This window comes from Lotus japonicus, chromosome 5 (assembly GCF_012489685.1).
Source record: "Lotus japonicus ecotype B-129 chromosome 5, LjGifu_v1.2".
NCBI classification, from domain to species: domain Eukaryota; kingdom Viridiplantae; phylum Streptophyta; class Magnoliopsida; order Fabales; family Fabaceae; genus Lotus; species Lotus japonicus.
Window position 1 is genome coordinate 40,708,295 of NC_080045.1, and position 13,964 is coordinate 40,722,258.

Genomic DNA, 13,964 nt, shown 5'->3' on the forward strand with positions numbered 1-13,964 from the left:
CCAATAGCTCCTCTAAGCTCTTCTTGCCACCATCCTTTACATCAACTTGCTCTTGGACTTGTTGAAATAGTCCAGAGCTTTGACCTTGGAAACCTTGATTAGTCATGGTACAAGAATTACTAACATTAGGCCCTCCACGAGTCACACACTCCACTTTGGCTACACTAGCACCGACCAGCTTGGTCACTTTTATGTGATTTTGAATCTCCGCCACTTTTTCAGAGATTTGCTTGTTGGAGGCCAAGAGCTTGTCATAAGCTTCAAATTCAAACATTCTCCTTCGGGTTTGGCGATCATTTTCAGAGTTCATGGCTCTCGCTGCCATCTTTTCGATCAAGTCATACCCCGCTTGTGGGGGAAGAGCATCGAACTCTCCACTTGAAGCCGTGTCTAGGCCAAACCTCCAAGAGTATTCTAGACCATCATAGAATGTTGCAACCAATTCAGCTTGGGTGAGATTATGTTGAGGGCATTTCCTCAAGAGCTTCTTGAAGCGCTCCCAAGCTTCATAGAGATTTTCTTCAGCGGATTGCACAAAATTCATGATGTCCTTTTTCAATTTCCTCAAAAGGGCTCTTGGGAAGAACCTTGTTGTGAACTTTTCTGCTAGGTCTTCCCAAGTAGTGATACTCCCTTGAGGTTGTGAATTCAGCCATTCCTCCGCTGCATCCTTTAACGAAAATGGAAATAGGCTCAACCGAATTGCTTCCGATGAAACATTGCTCACTCGATAAGTGTTGCAATTACGGATGAACCTCTCCATATGAGCATGAGGATCTTCTGAGGAACCTCCACCATATTGGCTTTGGCTCACCAAGTTGATGAATGCCGGTCTCAACTTAAAGTTTCCCACTCCCTCGGGAAAAACAATGCTCCCGGGATAGTCATAACTCATGGTAGCCGAAGTGAGTTCCCGAAGAGATCGGTTGGCATTCTCAACTTCTTGTTCACATAATCGGAGGGTGATCCCCTCTTGGATTCTTGCCTCGATATGGGCTTGCATCTCCTCCTCCGTCATATGGCCACCCATGACGGTGTCTCTCTTGAGAGCAACCTGAAAGTGTGACACTCAAACAAAGAAAGATTAGTAGCACCAATTCTAGACAAAGATAAAAGCAAAAAATAAAACCACAAACTAAAAACTTAAACCAAAAACCACAAAAAATTCCCCGGCAACGGCGCCAAAAACTTGTTGGTTAATCCGCAAGTGTACGGAATTCACCCGGTTTTAAATTATCGAACCACAGGGAATTGGTGTGGCAATTCAGTTTAAGATTCGAGTTCACGGTTGGAAAGCAAATAAAATTCAGTTTTAAGGGTTGATTGTTCAAGTGATTGAGTGACAAACTTAAGAAATGTAAGTGTGTGATAACAATGGTGATCTTGCCTTGGGTTCTTGCTTAACTAAATCAGTTTTAAATTAACCTATTCTTCCCACAAAAATTCCGAGTCTCTCCTTGATGTTATAGCCTATGTAATCATGTATCAATGCCTTGTATAGACAATCCTCTAAATTCAAAAGATAGGTTCAATTCCTTGACAACCTAAACATTTGCTAAAGGCACTAAGCATGCAATTCAGGCCAACAAACCCCAACCCCTACTCTATTCCTAGTAGCAAGCATAGAAGGGGTAATCCCATATCATGTCCCTAATCTATAACAAATTTCCATTATATTATAGAAAAGCATAAAGCTAGCTCATGATCTAACTTGAAACATAAAGCATAGATATGGAATTCAAGGGTTTACTCAGAGGATTCATGTGACGAAAAAGGAGATAAGATTAAAACATCAAGAGTCTTACAAGGAACCCAAAGCAAAAAGGTGTTTAGCCAAACATGGCTATGAAATCCATGCTAGAAAATAAAGATGAAACCTGGAACATGAGACCTAGGGAAAGCTCCCAAAGCTTCAGAACTCAAGCTCTCTCTTCTAACTTATGAAACAAAATGATAAAAATGACAAAAGTTCCAAGAGAAATGCCTAAAAACCAATTTATAGGCAAAACAAACGAGTCTGGGCGCTCAGGCGCCAATTCAGAGCGCCTGAGCGCCAATTCCAGCCCAAAAACATGCCTCTGGAAGGCAATTGGCGCCTAGGCGCTGGTTATAAGCGCCTAGGCGCTCTCCCCAGATCCTCTCCATATTATGCCTGGCGCCTAGGCGCCCATTTCAAGCGCCTAGGCGCTCGTACTCGCTGGAAAAGGCTTTTTGACTTCTTTCTTAACTCCTCTTCAAGCTCCATCAAGCTCCATTAATCCCAAGCCTCTTGACCTTCCTTCTCCTTCAGTTTTTGATCTGAAAACTTGAAACACAAGGCAAGGAAAATCCAGAAGCTCAAAGAGCTTTGTTAGCAAAGAGGGGCCTCAATTATCAAAGGGAACACATGCAAGTCCTAAAGTTACTTATAATGCAAGAAAAGTCCCTATAAAACCACAAAATTACTAAAACAAAGCAAAGACACAAAGAAAGATAAAAATGCATGAGAATGCATGAAACACTACATGAGACTCCACAAAAAGACTCAAAATAAGCAAAGAAATGACCCTAAAAACACTACTAAAACAGGGTCATCACTAGGTTAAGAGAAGAAATGGATTGGGTTGGGGCGGCACAACTAGGGTTTTTTTAGAAGAGAAAAGTGATATGAATTGGCTTATATATCTAGGGTTAAATTTCATAGAGAGAGAGATGGGTAATTATTTTATTTAATGTTTTAAAAAGAGAGGGTAATCAAAATATTATATGTCAGATCCTCATATCTTATTTCTTGATATGGATAAGATAGAAACAAACAACAGGTAAACATATCCTAAGGCCCAATGCATCTAAGTTCAGATCGGGTATCGACGGAAGCCCAAGTGGAACCGATTTTGACCGTGTGAAGCCGCACCCAACTTCCACAGGATTTCACCCTAACCAGTGTCCCAACCTGACCCTATCGCGAGCTTGGTTTTGGAAATAGGTAAAGCGGGTTTGGTCGGGTGGGAAATATCTGCTCACCCCTAAAACTAGCTGACTGAATCTCTAATCAAGGACATCATCTACGACGATCAATCTTCCACATCGATTCGTCCTCCTCGAAGGGCAGCACCACTGAGATATCTCCATGTTGTAGCACGTTATCTAGTCGCCATCCACCGCCTGGAGGTTGTCGACCACCCAAACACAAACATACAAACAACAACGTACAAGGGTCAACTTCAAGAATATAAATATATAGGTAGTATACATTATACTTATACACTCACAATTATAAATACCATATGATAAGGCATAATCTTAAATCCTTCTTATACACTCTTACTCACGTGATCCGCTGATCACATGGCTTACGTCACACCAAGAGAGTTGTACAAGACAACTTCTCAAATAAACATCACAATCAATTTTTAATAGGTCCATCATCATAACTCCATAAGATTATTTCAACATATCCTCATAGCAAGTAGATAAAACATTGAAGCATAGCATGCATAACAAACAACAATAAACACACACATCAAACAAACATAGAGCATAACATACTTTCAATCAAGAGACATCAAACGAACATATATTACGTAAAATACTCTAAGACCGAAGTTCCCTCACCTTGACCGCTTTCCTACCCACAAGCACGTCCAAAATCACTACAAACCTTGCTAACCGAATGTAAGACCCAAGATTTTAGAATTAAATAAATAATTAATTTCCAACTCACGCATAGGATTATGTGTAAGTGTGAGGGGAACTTAACTTGTGTGTGATGCTTGGATCAGTATTATGAAGAAGAAAATTTAGGAAACGACATAGAATATTACTAAATTCGCTATAGGTTATAGCACGACTTTCATTCACTTCCGCCTTAGGGCGAAAACGTTAGTAAATGGCTAATTTGCTCTTAAAGCACTGTAGAAACGGATTAAAAAATAATCAGAGGAATATAAGAATTTCTCTTATTCTTTTCCACGACAAGTGTTTCGACATGAAACCCTGGAATGTACGAATGATCGTTTTCGATTCTCGGAAGTTTGCCGAAACTGAATCCCTAATAGCTCAAGAACCTTAAAGTAAACTGTTGATGAAGACTTTTTCTATTCGGAGCTTCAAATGAAGATTCCACACGCGTACACTCATTTCTTTCGATGTTATTGATCTTTCTTCAGAAGGAAGTTTTGTCATCCGACATCAACTGCAAAAAGTAACTTTTCGGGTTAAATCGATTAACACCGTTAGTGAATCGTTTGCTTAAATTCCAAGAAACCTGTTTGGAGTTCTGAAATTCTGTCGCCGGATTTTATCTTATAATTCACAGAGGAATGTGCAGGAAAAATCGGAATCGCGAAATATTCATTTTCCCGCGTTTTCCATTTCCTATAAATAGCATGAAAAAAATAAAAAAAAAAACATCACCACCAACACACACAACCCGCGGCCAAGGAGGAGAGAAAGGGAGAAGAGCTTTTCGCCGATTCTTGTCTGATCGTCGCACAGTTTGTTGCTACGCGTAGGCCTCGAGGTAGTGATGCTTTTCCTTACCTCTGATCGTAAATTCTGTCGCTTTTCTCCATGACTTTCTGTGCTCAAAGTTTTGAGCTTTTTGTAAAACTGTCCAAATAACTTGATTTCTCTGTCTAAACTTATTCCCTGCATGCCCAAGAACATGTTTAGCGGATTACATTTCGCCGAATCTCGTCGAATCGCCGCAGAACTTCAATTCTGCTCAAAATACCCATTTTATGCTGAGGTTCCGCTTTTTGAATAAAAAACTCTCGATTGAGCTTAGCGTCAGTAGGATTAGTTGTCATAAACGTCGTGGGTATCGACCTCATCCAATTTATTTTTCGAAATTCTGATTTTGAGTTTCCGAGCTAAAAATCTTGACCAAAATACCCCTGTTCTAGTTTTCGATCCGATAATTTTTCTGAGAGTTTCCCTGACCTAGATATCGCCTAAGAATACCTAGGAATTGATTTAGATCGAAGAAAAAGTTCGGAAACCCTATTTTCTAAAGTGGCCGAAACCTGTTTGTTAGTGTACCGTGTCCAAAAATAATTTTTGGTCTCTATGACCTAAGCTATAGCGTAGCTCTTTCAATTGTCGAAATTTTAGCGTGTCATTCCGAGTTCTGAAGCTCAAGTTATGCGCGTTTTAGCAAATGAAGTTATGTTGTCAATTTGTGCCTAAATAGGAACTCTGAAGCTTTAAAACAGTTCTTTACGATTTCGATTAGTATTATTAGATCGTGTTGCTCCTAGTGAGGCTTGTGTTTCCTTGTTCTAGGTTCGCAATTTCCATGCACAACTTCTACTCACGAAGGTAAGGGTAACTCAGTTTTAGCGCGTCTTTGAGTCTTGCATGCTTTTATCGCACTGCCTGCGTTTGAGATGAAGGTGTTTATATTGATTGGCATTGGATTATGATTATTATGCTGAACTGGGAAAATATTTTCTGGAGGCTTCGGCCGAGTGAACTTATTGAGACGTGTGTGTCTCCGTTTTCTGAAAGGCTTCGGCCGTTTACTGGTTTCTGTCATTGAACTGAGTTGGTAAGCAATTGAATTGATTTATGTTCGTTGATAACAAGAATAACATGTGGTTACTCCGAATTAATAATTGGTTTGGGCATTGTTGTTGACTGACTTGGCATATAGGGCCTAAGCCTAAGAGGCGATCAGGTGATTGTGTTCACCTGGTTGTTCCGCCTTGTGTGGCGATAAGCCGCAATGAGGTGGTTGTGTCCACCCGAATGTCCCGCCTTGTGTGGCGCAATAAGTGGCGGTCAGGTGATTGTGTTCAGCTGGTTGTCCCGTCTTGTGTGACGTATAAGTGGTGGTCAGGTGATTGTGTTCACCTAGTTGTCCCGTCTTGTGTGACGTATAAGCGGCGGTCAGGTAATTGTGTTCACCCGGTTGTCCTGCCTTGTGTGGCGCAATAAGTGGCGATGAGGAGGTGTGGTCCTATCATTGTCCCGTCTTACGAGACGTCATTGATTAACCCATATTGTTGGTTTTACTGATATCTGATTAGATGTTATAGTTTGAGGTTGTCGGTATATGATTTGATGGTATATTGTCAAGGTTGTTGATATCTGAGTAGAAATATTGTTGAGGTTGTTGATAGTTGATTTGATGCTATATTGTTGAGTATACGTCGTCATCTATCTTGAATTAAGTTGCTAGTTTATGTGCCATGATATACACTTAAATTGGATTAGCATGCTTTTCCCTTTTATACGTGGTAATGGCATGAAGTTAACCTTTTCTATTTGCTACTTGTTGTTTAGGCGCTTAACGCTATTAGACGATGGAGATCCTTCCGCCGAAGCTTAGCGGCTCGAGTTGGAGATCGGGTCGTAGGCGGTGGAGTAGAGGTGTAAGAAGCAGCTTTGCTTCTCCTTTGTGGATTATGTTTGAGTCTCCTTTTCTATATGAGAACTCTGTTATTAAAACCTTGATTCCGCCACTATTAAAGTGCGCATACTTATTTTGAACCTTACTTATGGTGTTGTAAACTATTATTAGAGTATATCGGGAAACAGGTTATTTAAATAAAGTTATGATATGTTTCCAACCTTTTAGCTGATGTGTTTAGTTATTTTTCAGAAAAAAATTCCCTTGGATTTTAGGGATTGCAGAATAGTCCTTAGACTTTGTTAGGTTACTAATGTGATTCCTCAGTTGAAAAATTGGGGCGTTACAATTGTGGTATCAGAGCTTTGGTTGAGAAAACCAGAGCTTTTGGGTAAAGTCCTGCTTAAGATGTTTGAACTCTGAGACCGATTGATGGGGTGTCAATCGGAGGAAGAGTGTGCTTGATTACCATTTATATAGATTATTCTTGAAGGTTGTTCGTAAGTGAATAACCTTATGCTAGTTATCGTTAATTATACATTTGATATAAGTATATACAGAGTTAGTTATTATAGAACTTTGTGTTGTTCTGATCTGAGTATCTGTTGTGGTCTTTGACTGTTCATGAAAACAGGAACAGGAGGTTTCCACAACTGAACGAGACTCAAGGTTCAAACAACATGAATCCGATAGAGCAAGCTATTGCTAATCTGACTGCCCTTATGATGCAACAAGTTACCAACTCCGCTGCAACGGGAGGAAGCTGAAGCTCAACGAGCTGCTGCTGCTGTTATAGTGACTGCACAGAACCAAGCTGAAGAGAATGCTCGCCGTGTTCAGAGTGAGGAGCGTGAACTAGCTGCTGCTCAGACCAGGGGTCTGTACGATTTCAAGCGTCAGGATCCACCGAAGTTCTCTGGAGGCTTTGATCCGGAGGAAGCTGACCTTTGGCTCCAAGAGTTGAAGAAGATCTTCACCTTTCTGCGTACCACTGCAGAGATGAAAGTGGATTATGCGACCTATCTGCTAAATGGTGAAGCTGAGTATTGGTGGCACGGGGCTAGAGCTATGATGGAAGCCGACCATCAAGCTATCACTTGGGAGTGTTTCCGGGGAGCTTTCCTGGACAAGTACTTTCCTGCTAGTGCTAGAGCTGCCAAGGAGGCACAATTTATGAGGCTTCGTCAAGGAAGCATGTCCGTGGCTGAGTATGCTTCTAAGTTGGAGTCATTGGCGAAACACTTTCGCTACTTTCGAGGACTAGTGGACGAAAGCTATATGTGTGAGCGCTTCATGGATGGGCTGAACTATGAGCTGCAGAGGGCGGTGCAACCGCTAGGGCTGAATCGCTACCAAGTACTGGTGGAGAAAACCAAGGGGATTGAAGCTATTGACAATGCAAGATGCAGGTACCAAGGTCTGAACAAATCTCACCAAGAGAGTGGAGGCCCGACTAGGGCTAACCAAGAAAGGAATGACAAGGGTAGGCATTACCAGAAGAAACCGTATGTACGTCCTCAGGATAAAGGGAAAGCGTCTGGGTCCTTTTATCCCTCGGGCGGAAATGCAGTTGCACTTGGAACCCCATCGATGAACCAAGAGGATGTGACTTGCTTTAGGTGCAACAAAAAGGGGCATTTTGCTAATCGCTGTACTGAAGGTCCTCTGTTGTGCTGGAACTGCAACAAGCCAGGTCACACTGCCGTAGAGTGCAGGATTCCTAAAGTTGAGGTTGCCGCGAAAGTTGCTGGGGCAAGGAGGCCTACTGCTGGGGGAAGAATCTACTAAATTACTGGAACTGAAGCTGAGGGAGACGATGGTCTGATCCACAGTACCTGCGAGATTGCGGGTAATTCCCTTATCGCGCTATTTGATTCTGGTGCTACGCATTCATTCATAGACTTAGCTTGTGCGACGAGGTTAAAGCTAGAAGTTTCAAAGTTACCGTTTGACTTAACTGTGTCTACCCCTGCATCTAAGAGTCTAGTAACTAACACTGCATGTTTGGAATGTCCTTGGATGTACCTAGACAAGAAGTTTGTAGCAAACCTGGTCTGTTTAACTCTCAAGGGATTGGATGTGATCTTAGGCATAAATTGGTTGTCCCACCATCATGTCCTTCTTGATTGCGCCAATAAGGTAGTTATCTTTCCCGATGCTGGACTCGCCGAGTTTCTGAACTCGTACTTTTCGAAGCTCTCTTTGAGGAAAGGAGCTTTGAGTTCCCTTCTGTCAACAACGGTGATGGAAGCTAAGAAGAACGGGGTACAAGGAGTTGTTGTTGTGCAAGATTTCCAGGATGTATTCCCTGAAGACGTACCTGGAATACCTCCAGTCAGAGATATGGAGTTCACAATTGATATGGTCCCAGGCACTGGACCTATATCGATCGCACCTTATCGTATGGCACCGGCAGAACTGACGGAGCTGAAGAGTCAACTTGAGGATTTAACCAAGAAGGGGTTTATTCGACCTAGCGTTTCTCCGTGGGGAGCGCCAGTGCTACTTGTAAAGAAGAAAGACGGAAGATCGCGATTTTGCGTGGATTATCGACAGTTGAACAAAGTCACGATAAAGAACCGTTATCCGTTGCCAAGGATTGACGATTTGATGGATCAGTTGAAGGGTGCTGCTGTTTTCTCGAAGATTGACCTGAGATCGGGATATCACCAGATTAGAGTCAAAGATGAGGATATCGAAAAGACCGCGTTTAGGACACGCTATGGGCACTATGAGTACTTGGTGATGCCGTTTGGAGTTACGAACGCACCAGCGGTGTTTATGGACTACATGAATAGGATATTCCATCCATTCTTGGATCGTTTCGGTGTGGTGTTCATCGACGACATCCTGATCTATTCCAAGGATCGGAAGGAACACGAGGAACATCTGCGTCAAGTATTGCAAGTTCTTCGGGAGAAGGTATTGTATGCTAACGCGGCAAAGTGTGAATTTTGGCTCGAAGAAGTAAAGTTTCTAGGACATGTCATCTCAAAGGAGGGCATTGCTGTGGATCCTAGTAAAGTGGAAGCGGTACTTGCATGGGAGTGTCCAAAGACTGTGACAGATATAAGGTGTTTCATCGGTTTAGCTGGATATTACAGACGATTCATCGAAGGTTTTGCTAAGATTGCAGGACCATTGATGAAACTCACCCGGAAGAACCAACCTTTCGCATGGACAGAAGATTGTGAATAGAGTTTTCAGGATATGAAGGAGCGTTTGACGACCGCGCCAGTTCTGACTTTACCACGAGAGGAGGAACCTTACGAGGTTTACTGCGATGCTTCATACCACGAGTTGGGCCGTGTGTTGATGCAACACCGAAAGGCTGTGGCTTATTCTTCAAGGCAGTTGAAGATACATGAACAGAACTATCCTACGCATGACTTGGAGTTGGCGGCTGTGGTATTTGCGCTCAAGATTTGGAGGCACTATCTTTATGGGAGAACTTTCACTGTTTTTAGTGATCACAAGAGTCTGAAGTACTAGTTCGATCAGAAGGATCTGAATATGAGACAAAGGCGTTGGATCGAATTCATCAAGGATTATGATTTCACCTTGTTGTACCACCCAGGAAAAGCGAATGTTGTAGCAGACGCTCTGAGTCGCTAGACAATTCATGTTTCATCGCTGATGATTAAAGAATTGGAACTCATCGAGACTTTTCGCGACCTCAGTTTGGGTATACAAGTGACGCCTGGAAGATTGAGCTTTGGGATGGTGACGATCACCAGTGATTTGCTGAACGAGATCAAGGTGAAGCAACTGTTAGATGAGGAGCTGATCGAGAAACAGAACTTGATCATTTTGGGAAAGGCGCCGGATTTCGAAGTAGGAACCGATGGCATTCTACGTTGCAAAGGACGTGTCTGCGTGCCATGTGACATGGAGTTGAGAAGGATGATTCTTGACGAAGGTCACAAGAGCAGATTGAGTATTCATCCGGGATCGACAAAGATGTACCAAGATCTGAAGTTGAATTTTTGGTGGTCAGGAATGAAGAAGAATGTAGCAGAGTTTGTGGCGGCATGTCTGACGTGTCAAAAGGCGAAAATAGAACACCAAAAGCCTGCGGGTATGTTACAGTCACTTGATGTGCCGGAGTGGAAGTGGGACAATATCTCTATGGATTTTGTGGTAGCTTTACCAACTACAAGGAAGAGATTTGATTCCATTTGGGTCATTGTGGACCGTTTGACGAAGTCAGCACATTTCATACCGGTGAAGACAACCCATAACGTGGAGGCACTTGCAAAAGTGTATGTCGCTGAGATTGTACGACTTCATGGAGTACCCTCGAGTATTGTTTCTGACAGAGATCCGAAGTTTACTTCGCATTTCTGGAAGGCCTTGCACGAGGCGCTTGGGACAAAGTTGAGGTTGAGCTCTGCCTATCACCCTTAGACGGATGGGCAGACAGAGAAGACGATACAGTCATTGGAAGACTTGCTGCGAGCCTGTGTTCTGGATAGTCAAGAAAGCTAGGATGAGCTGTTGCCGTTGATCGAGTTTACTTACAACAACAGTTTTCATGCCAGTATTGGAATGGAACCTTATGAGGCTTTGTATGGAAGGATATGTAGGACTCCTTTATGTTGGTTTCAAGATGGGGAACATCTTCTCGTTGGACCGGAATTAGTACAACAAACAACTGAAAAGGTGAAACAAATACAAGATAAGATGAGGACGTCACAGAGTCGACAGAAGAGTTATGCTGACACACGACGGAGAGAGTTAGAGTTCGAAGCGGGAGACCATGTGTTTCTTCGTGTGACACCAACTACCGGAGTGGGAAGAGCGATAAAGTCTAGGAAGCTGACACCGAAGTTCATTGGACCGTATCAGATTATCGAGCGAGTCGGTAAAGTAGCTTATCGGATTGCGTTGTCACCATTTCTGTCCAAGATTCATGATGTGCTACACGTGTCACAATTGAGGAAGTATATTCCTGATCCTTCCCACATCATCAAGGAAGACGATATCCAGCTTAGAGACAACCTGTCTTTTGAAGTGACACCGATGAGGATTGAGGAACGTAGGATCAAGCAGTTGAGGAGCAAGCAGGTTCCTCTGGTAAAAGTGATTTGGAACCAAGTCACTGGCGATGCTACTTGGGAACTAGAAGAGAAGATGAAGGATCAGTATCCGGAACTCTTCACTGAGCCTTAAGTTTCGAGGACGAAACTTTCTTTTTGGGGGGTAGTATTGTAAGACCCAAGATTTTAGAATTAAATAAATAATTAATTTCCAACTCACGCATAGGATTATGTGTAAGCGTGAGGGGAACTTAACTTTTGTGTGATGTTTGGATCAGTATTATGAAGAAGAAAATTTAAGAAACGACATAGAATATTACTAAATTCGCTATAGGTTATAGCACGACTTTCATTCACTTCCGCCTTAGGGCGAAAACGTTAGTAAATGACTAATTTGCTCTTAAAGCACTGTAGAAATGGATTAAAAAATAATCAGAGGAATATAAGAATTTCTCTTATTCTTTTCCACGACAAGTGTTTCGACACGAAACCCTGGAATGTACGAATGATCGTTTTCGATTCTCGGAAGTTTGCCGAAATTGAATCCCTGATAGCTCAAGAACCTTAAAGTAAACTGTTGATGAAGACTTTTTCTATTCGGAGCTTCAAATGAAGATTTCACGCGCATACATTCATTTCTTTCGATGTTATTGATCTTTCTTCAGAAGGAAGTTTTGTCATCCGACATCAACTGCAAAAAGTAACTTTTCGGGTTAAATCGATTAACACCGTTAGTGAATCGTTTGCTTAAATTCCAAGAAACCTGTTTCGAGTTCTGAACTTCTGTCGCCGGATTCTATCTTATAATTCACAGAGGAATGTGCAGGAAAAATCGGAATCGCGAAATATTCATTTTCCCGTGTTTTCCATTTCCTATAAATAGCTTGAAAAAAACAAAAAAAAACATCACCACCAACACCCACAACCCGCGGCCAAGGAGGAGAGAAAGGGAGGAGAGCTTTTCGCCGATTCTTGTCTGATCGTCGCACAGTTTGTTGCTACGCGTAGGCCTCGAGGTACTGATGCTTTTCCTTACCTCTGATCGTAAATTTTGTCGCTTTTCTCTATGTCTTTCTGTGCTCAAAGTTTTGAGCTTTTTGTAAAACTGTCCAAATAACTTGATTTCTCTGTCTAAACTTATTCCCTGCATGCCCAAGAGCATGTTTAGCGGATTACATTTCGCCGAATCTCGTCGAATCACCGCAGAACTTCAATTCTTCTCAAAATACCCATTTTATGCTGAGGTTCCGCTTTTTGAATCAAAAACTCTCGACTGAACTTAGCGTCAGTAGATTTAGTTGTCATAAACGTCGTGGGTATCGACCTCATCCAATTTATTTTTCGAAATTCTGATTTTGAGTTTCCGAGCTAAAAATCTTGACCAAAATACCCCTGTTCTAGTTTTCGATCCGATAATTTTTCTGAGAGTTTCCCTGGCCTAGATATCGCCTAAGAATACCTAGGAATTGATTTAGATCGAAGAAAAAGTTCGGAAACCCTATTTTCTAAAGTGGCCGAAACCTGTTTGTTAGGGTACCGTGTCCAAAAATAATTTTTGGGTCTCTATGACCTAAGCTATAGCGTAGCTCTTTCAATTGTCGAAATTTTGGCGTTGCTTTCGTGTCATTCCGAGTTCTGTAGCTCAAGTTATGCGCGTTTTAGCAAATGAAGTTCTGTTGTCAATTTGTGCCTAAATAGGAACTCTGAAGCTTTAAAAGCGTTCTTTACAATTTCGATTAGTATTATTAGATCGTGTTGCTCCTAGTGAGGCTTGTGTTGATTATTGTGTTTCCTTGTTCTAGGTTCGCAATTTCCATGCACAACTTCTACTCACGAAGGTAAGGGTAACTCAGTTTTAGCGCGTCTTTGAGTCTTGCATGCTTTTATCGCACTGCCTGCGTTTGAGATGAAGGTGTTTATATTGATTGGCATTGGATTATGATTATTATGCTGAACTGGGAAAATGTTTTCTGGAGGCTTCGGCCGAGTGAACTTATTGAGACGTGTGTCTCCATTTTCTGAGAGGCTTCGGCCGTTTACTGGTTTCTGTCATTGAACTGAGTTGGTATGCAATTGAATTGATTTATATTCGTTGATAATAGGAATAACTTGTGGTTACTCCGAATTAATAATTGGTTTGGGCATTGTTGTTGACTGACTTGGCATATAGGGCCTAAGCCTAAGAGGCGATCAGGTGATTGTGTTCACCTGGTTGTTCCGCCTTGTGTGGCGATAAGCGGCAATGAGGTGGTTGTGTCCACCCGAATGTCCCGCCTTGTGTGGCACAATAAGTGGCGGTCAGGTGATTGTGTTCACCTGGTTGTCCCGTCTTGTGTGACGTATAAGTGGTGGTCAGGTGATTGTGTTCACCTAGTTGTCCCGTCTTGTGTGACGTATAAGCGGCGGTCAGGTAATTGTGTTCACCCGGTTGTCCTGCCTTGTGTGGCGCAATAAGTGGCGATGAGGAGGTGTGGTCCTATCATTGTCCCGTCTTACGAGACGTCATTGATTAACCCATATTGTTGGTTTTACTGATATCTGATTAGATGTTATAGTTTGAGGTTGTCGGTATATGATTTGATGGTATATTG

At 42.2% G+C, this 13,964-nt stretch overlaps 1 non-coding gene across 1 annotated transcript; it reads left to right on the forward strand.

Annotated features, from left to right (window-relative positions):
- The first annotated feature begins 455 nt into the window (after nt 1-455).
- LOC130721725 (small nucleolar RNA R71) lies at nt 456-562 on the forward strand. Its single transcript, XR_009013645.1, has one exon. It is a non-coding gene; the product is annotated as a small nucleolar RNA R71 (small nucleolar RNA).
- The last annotated feature ends 13,402 nt before the right edge of the window (nt 563-13,964 follow it).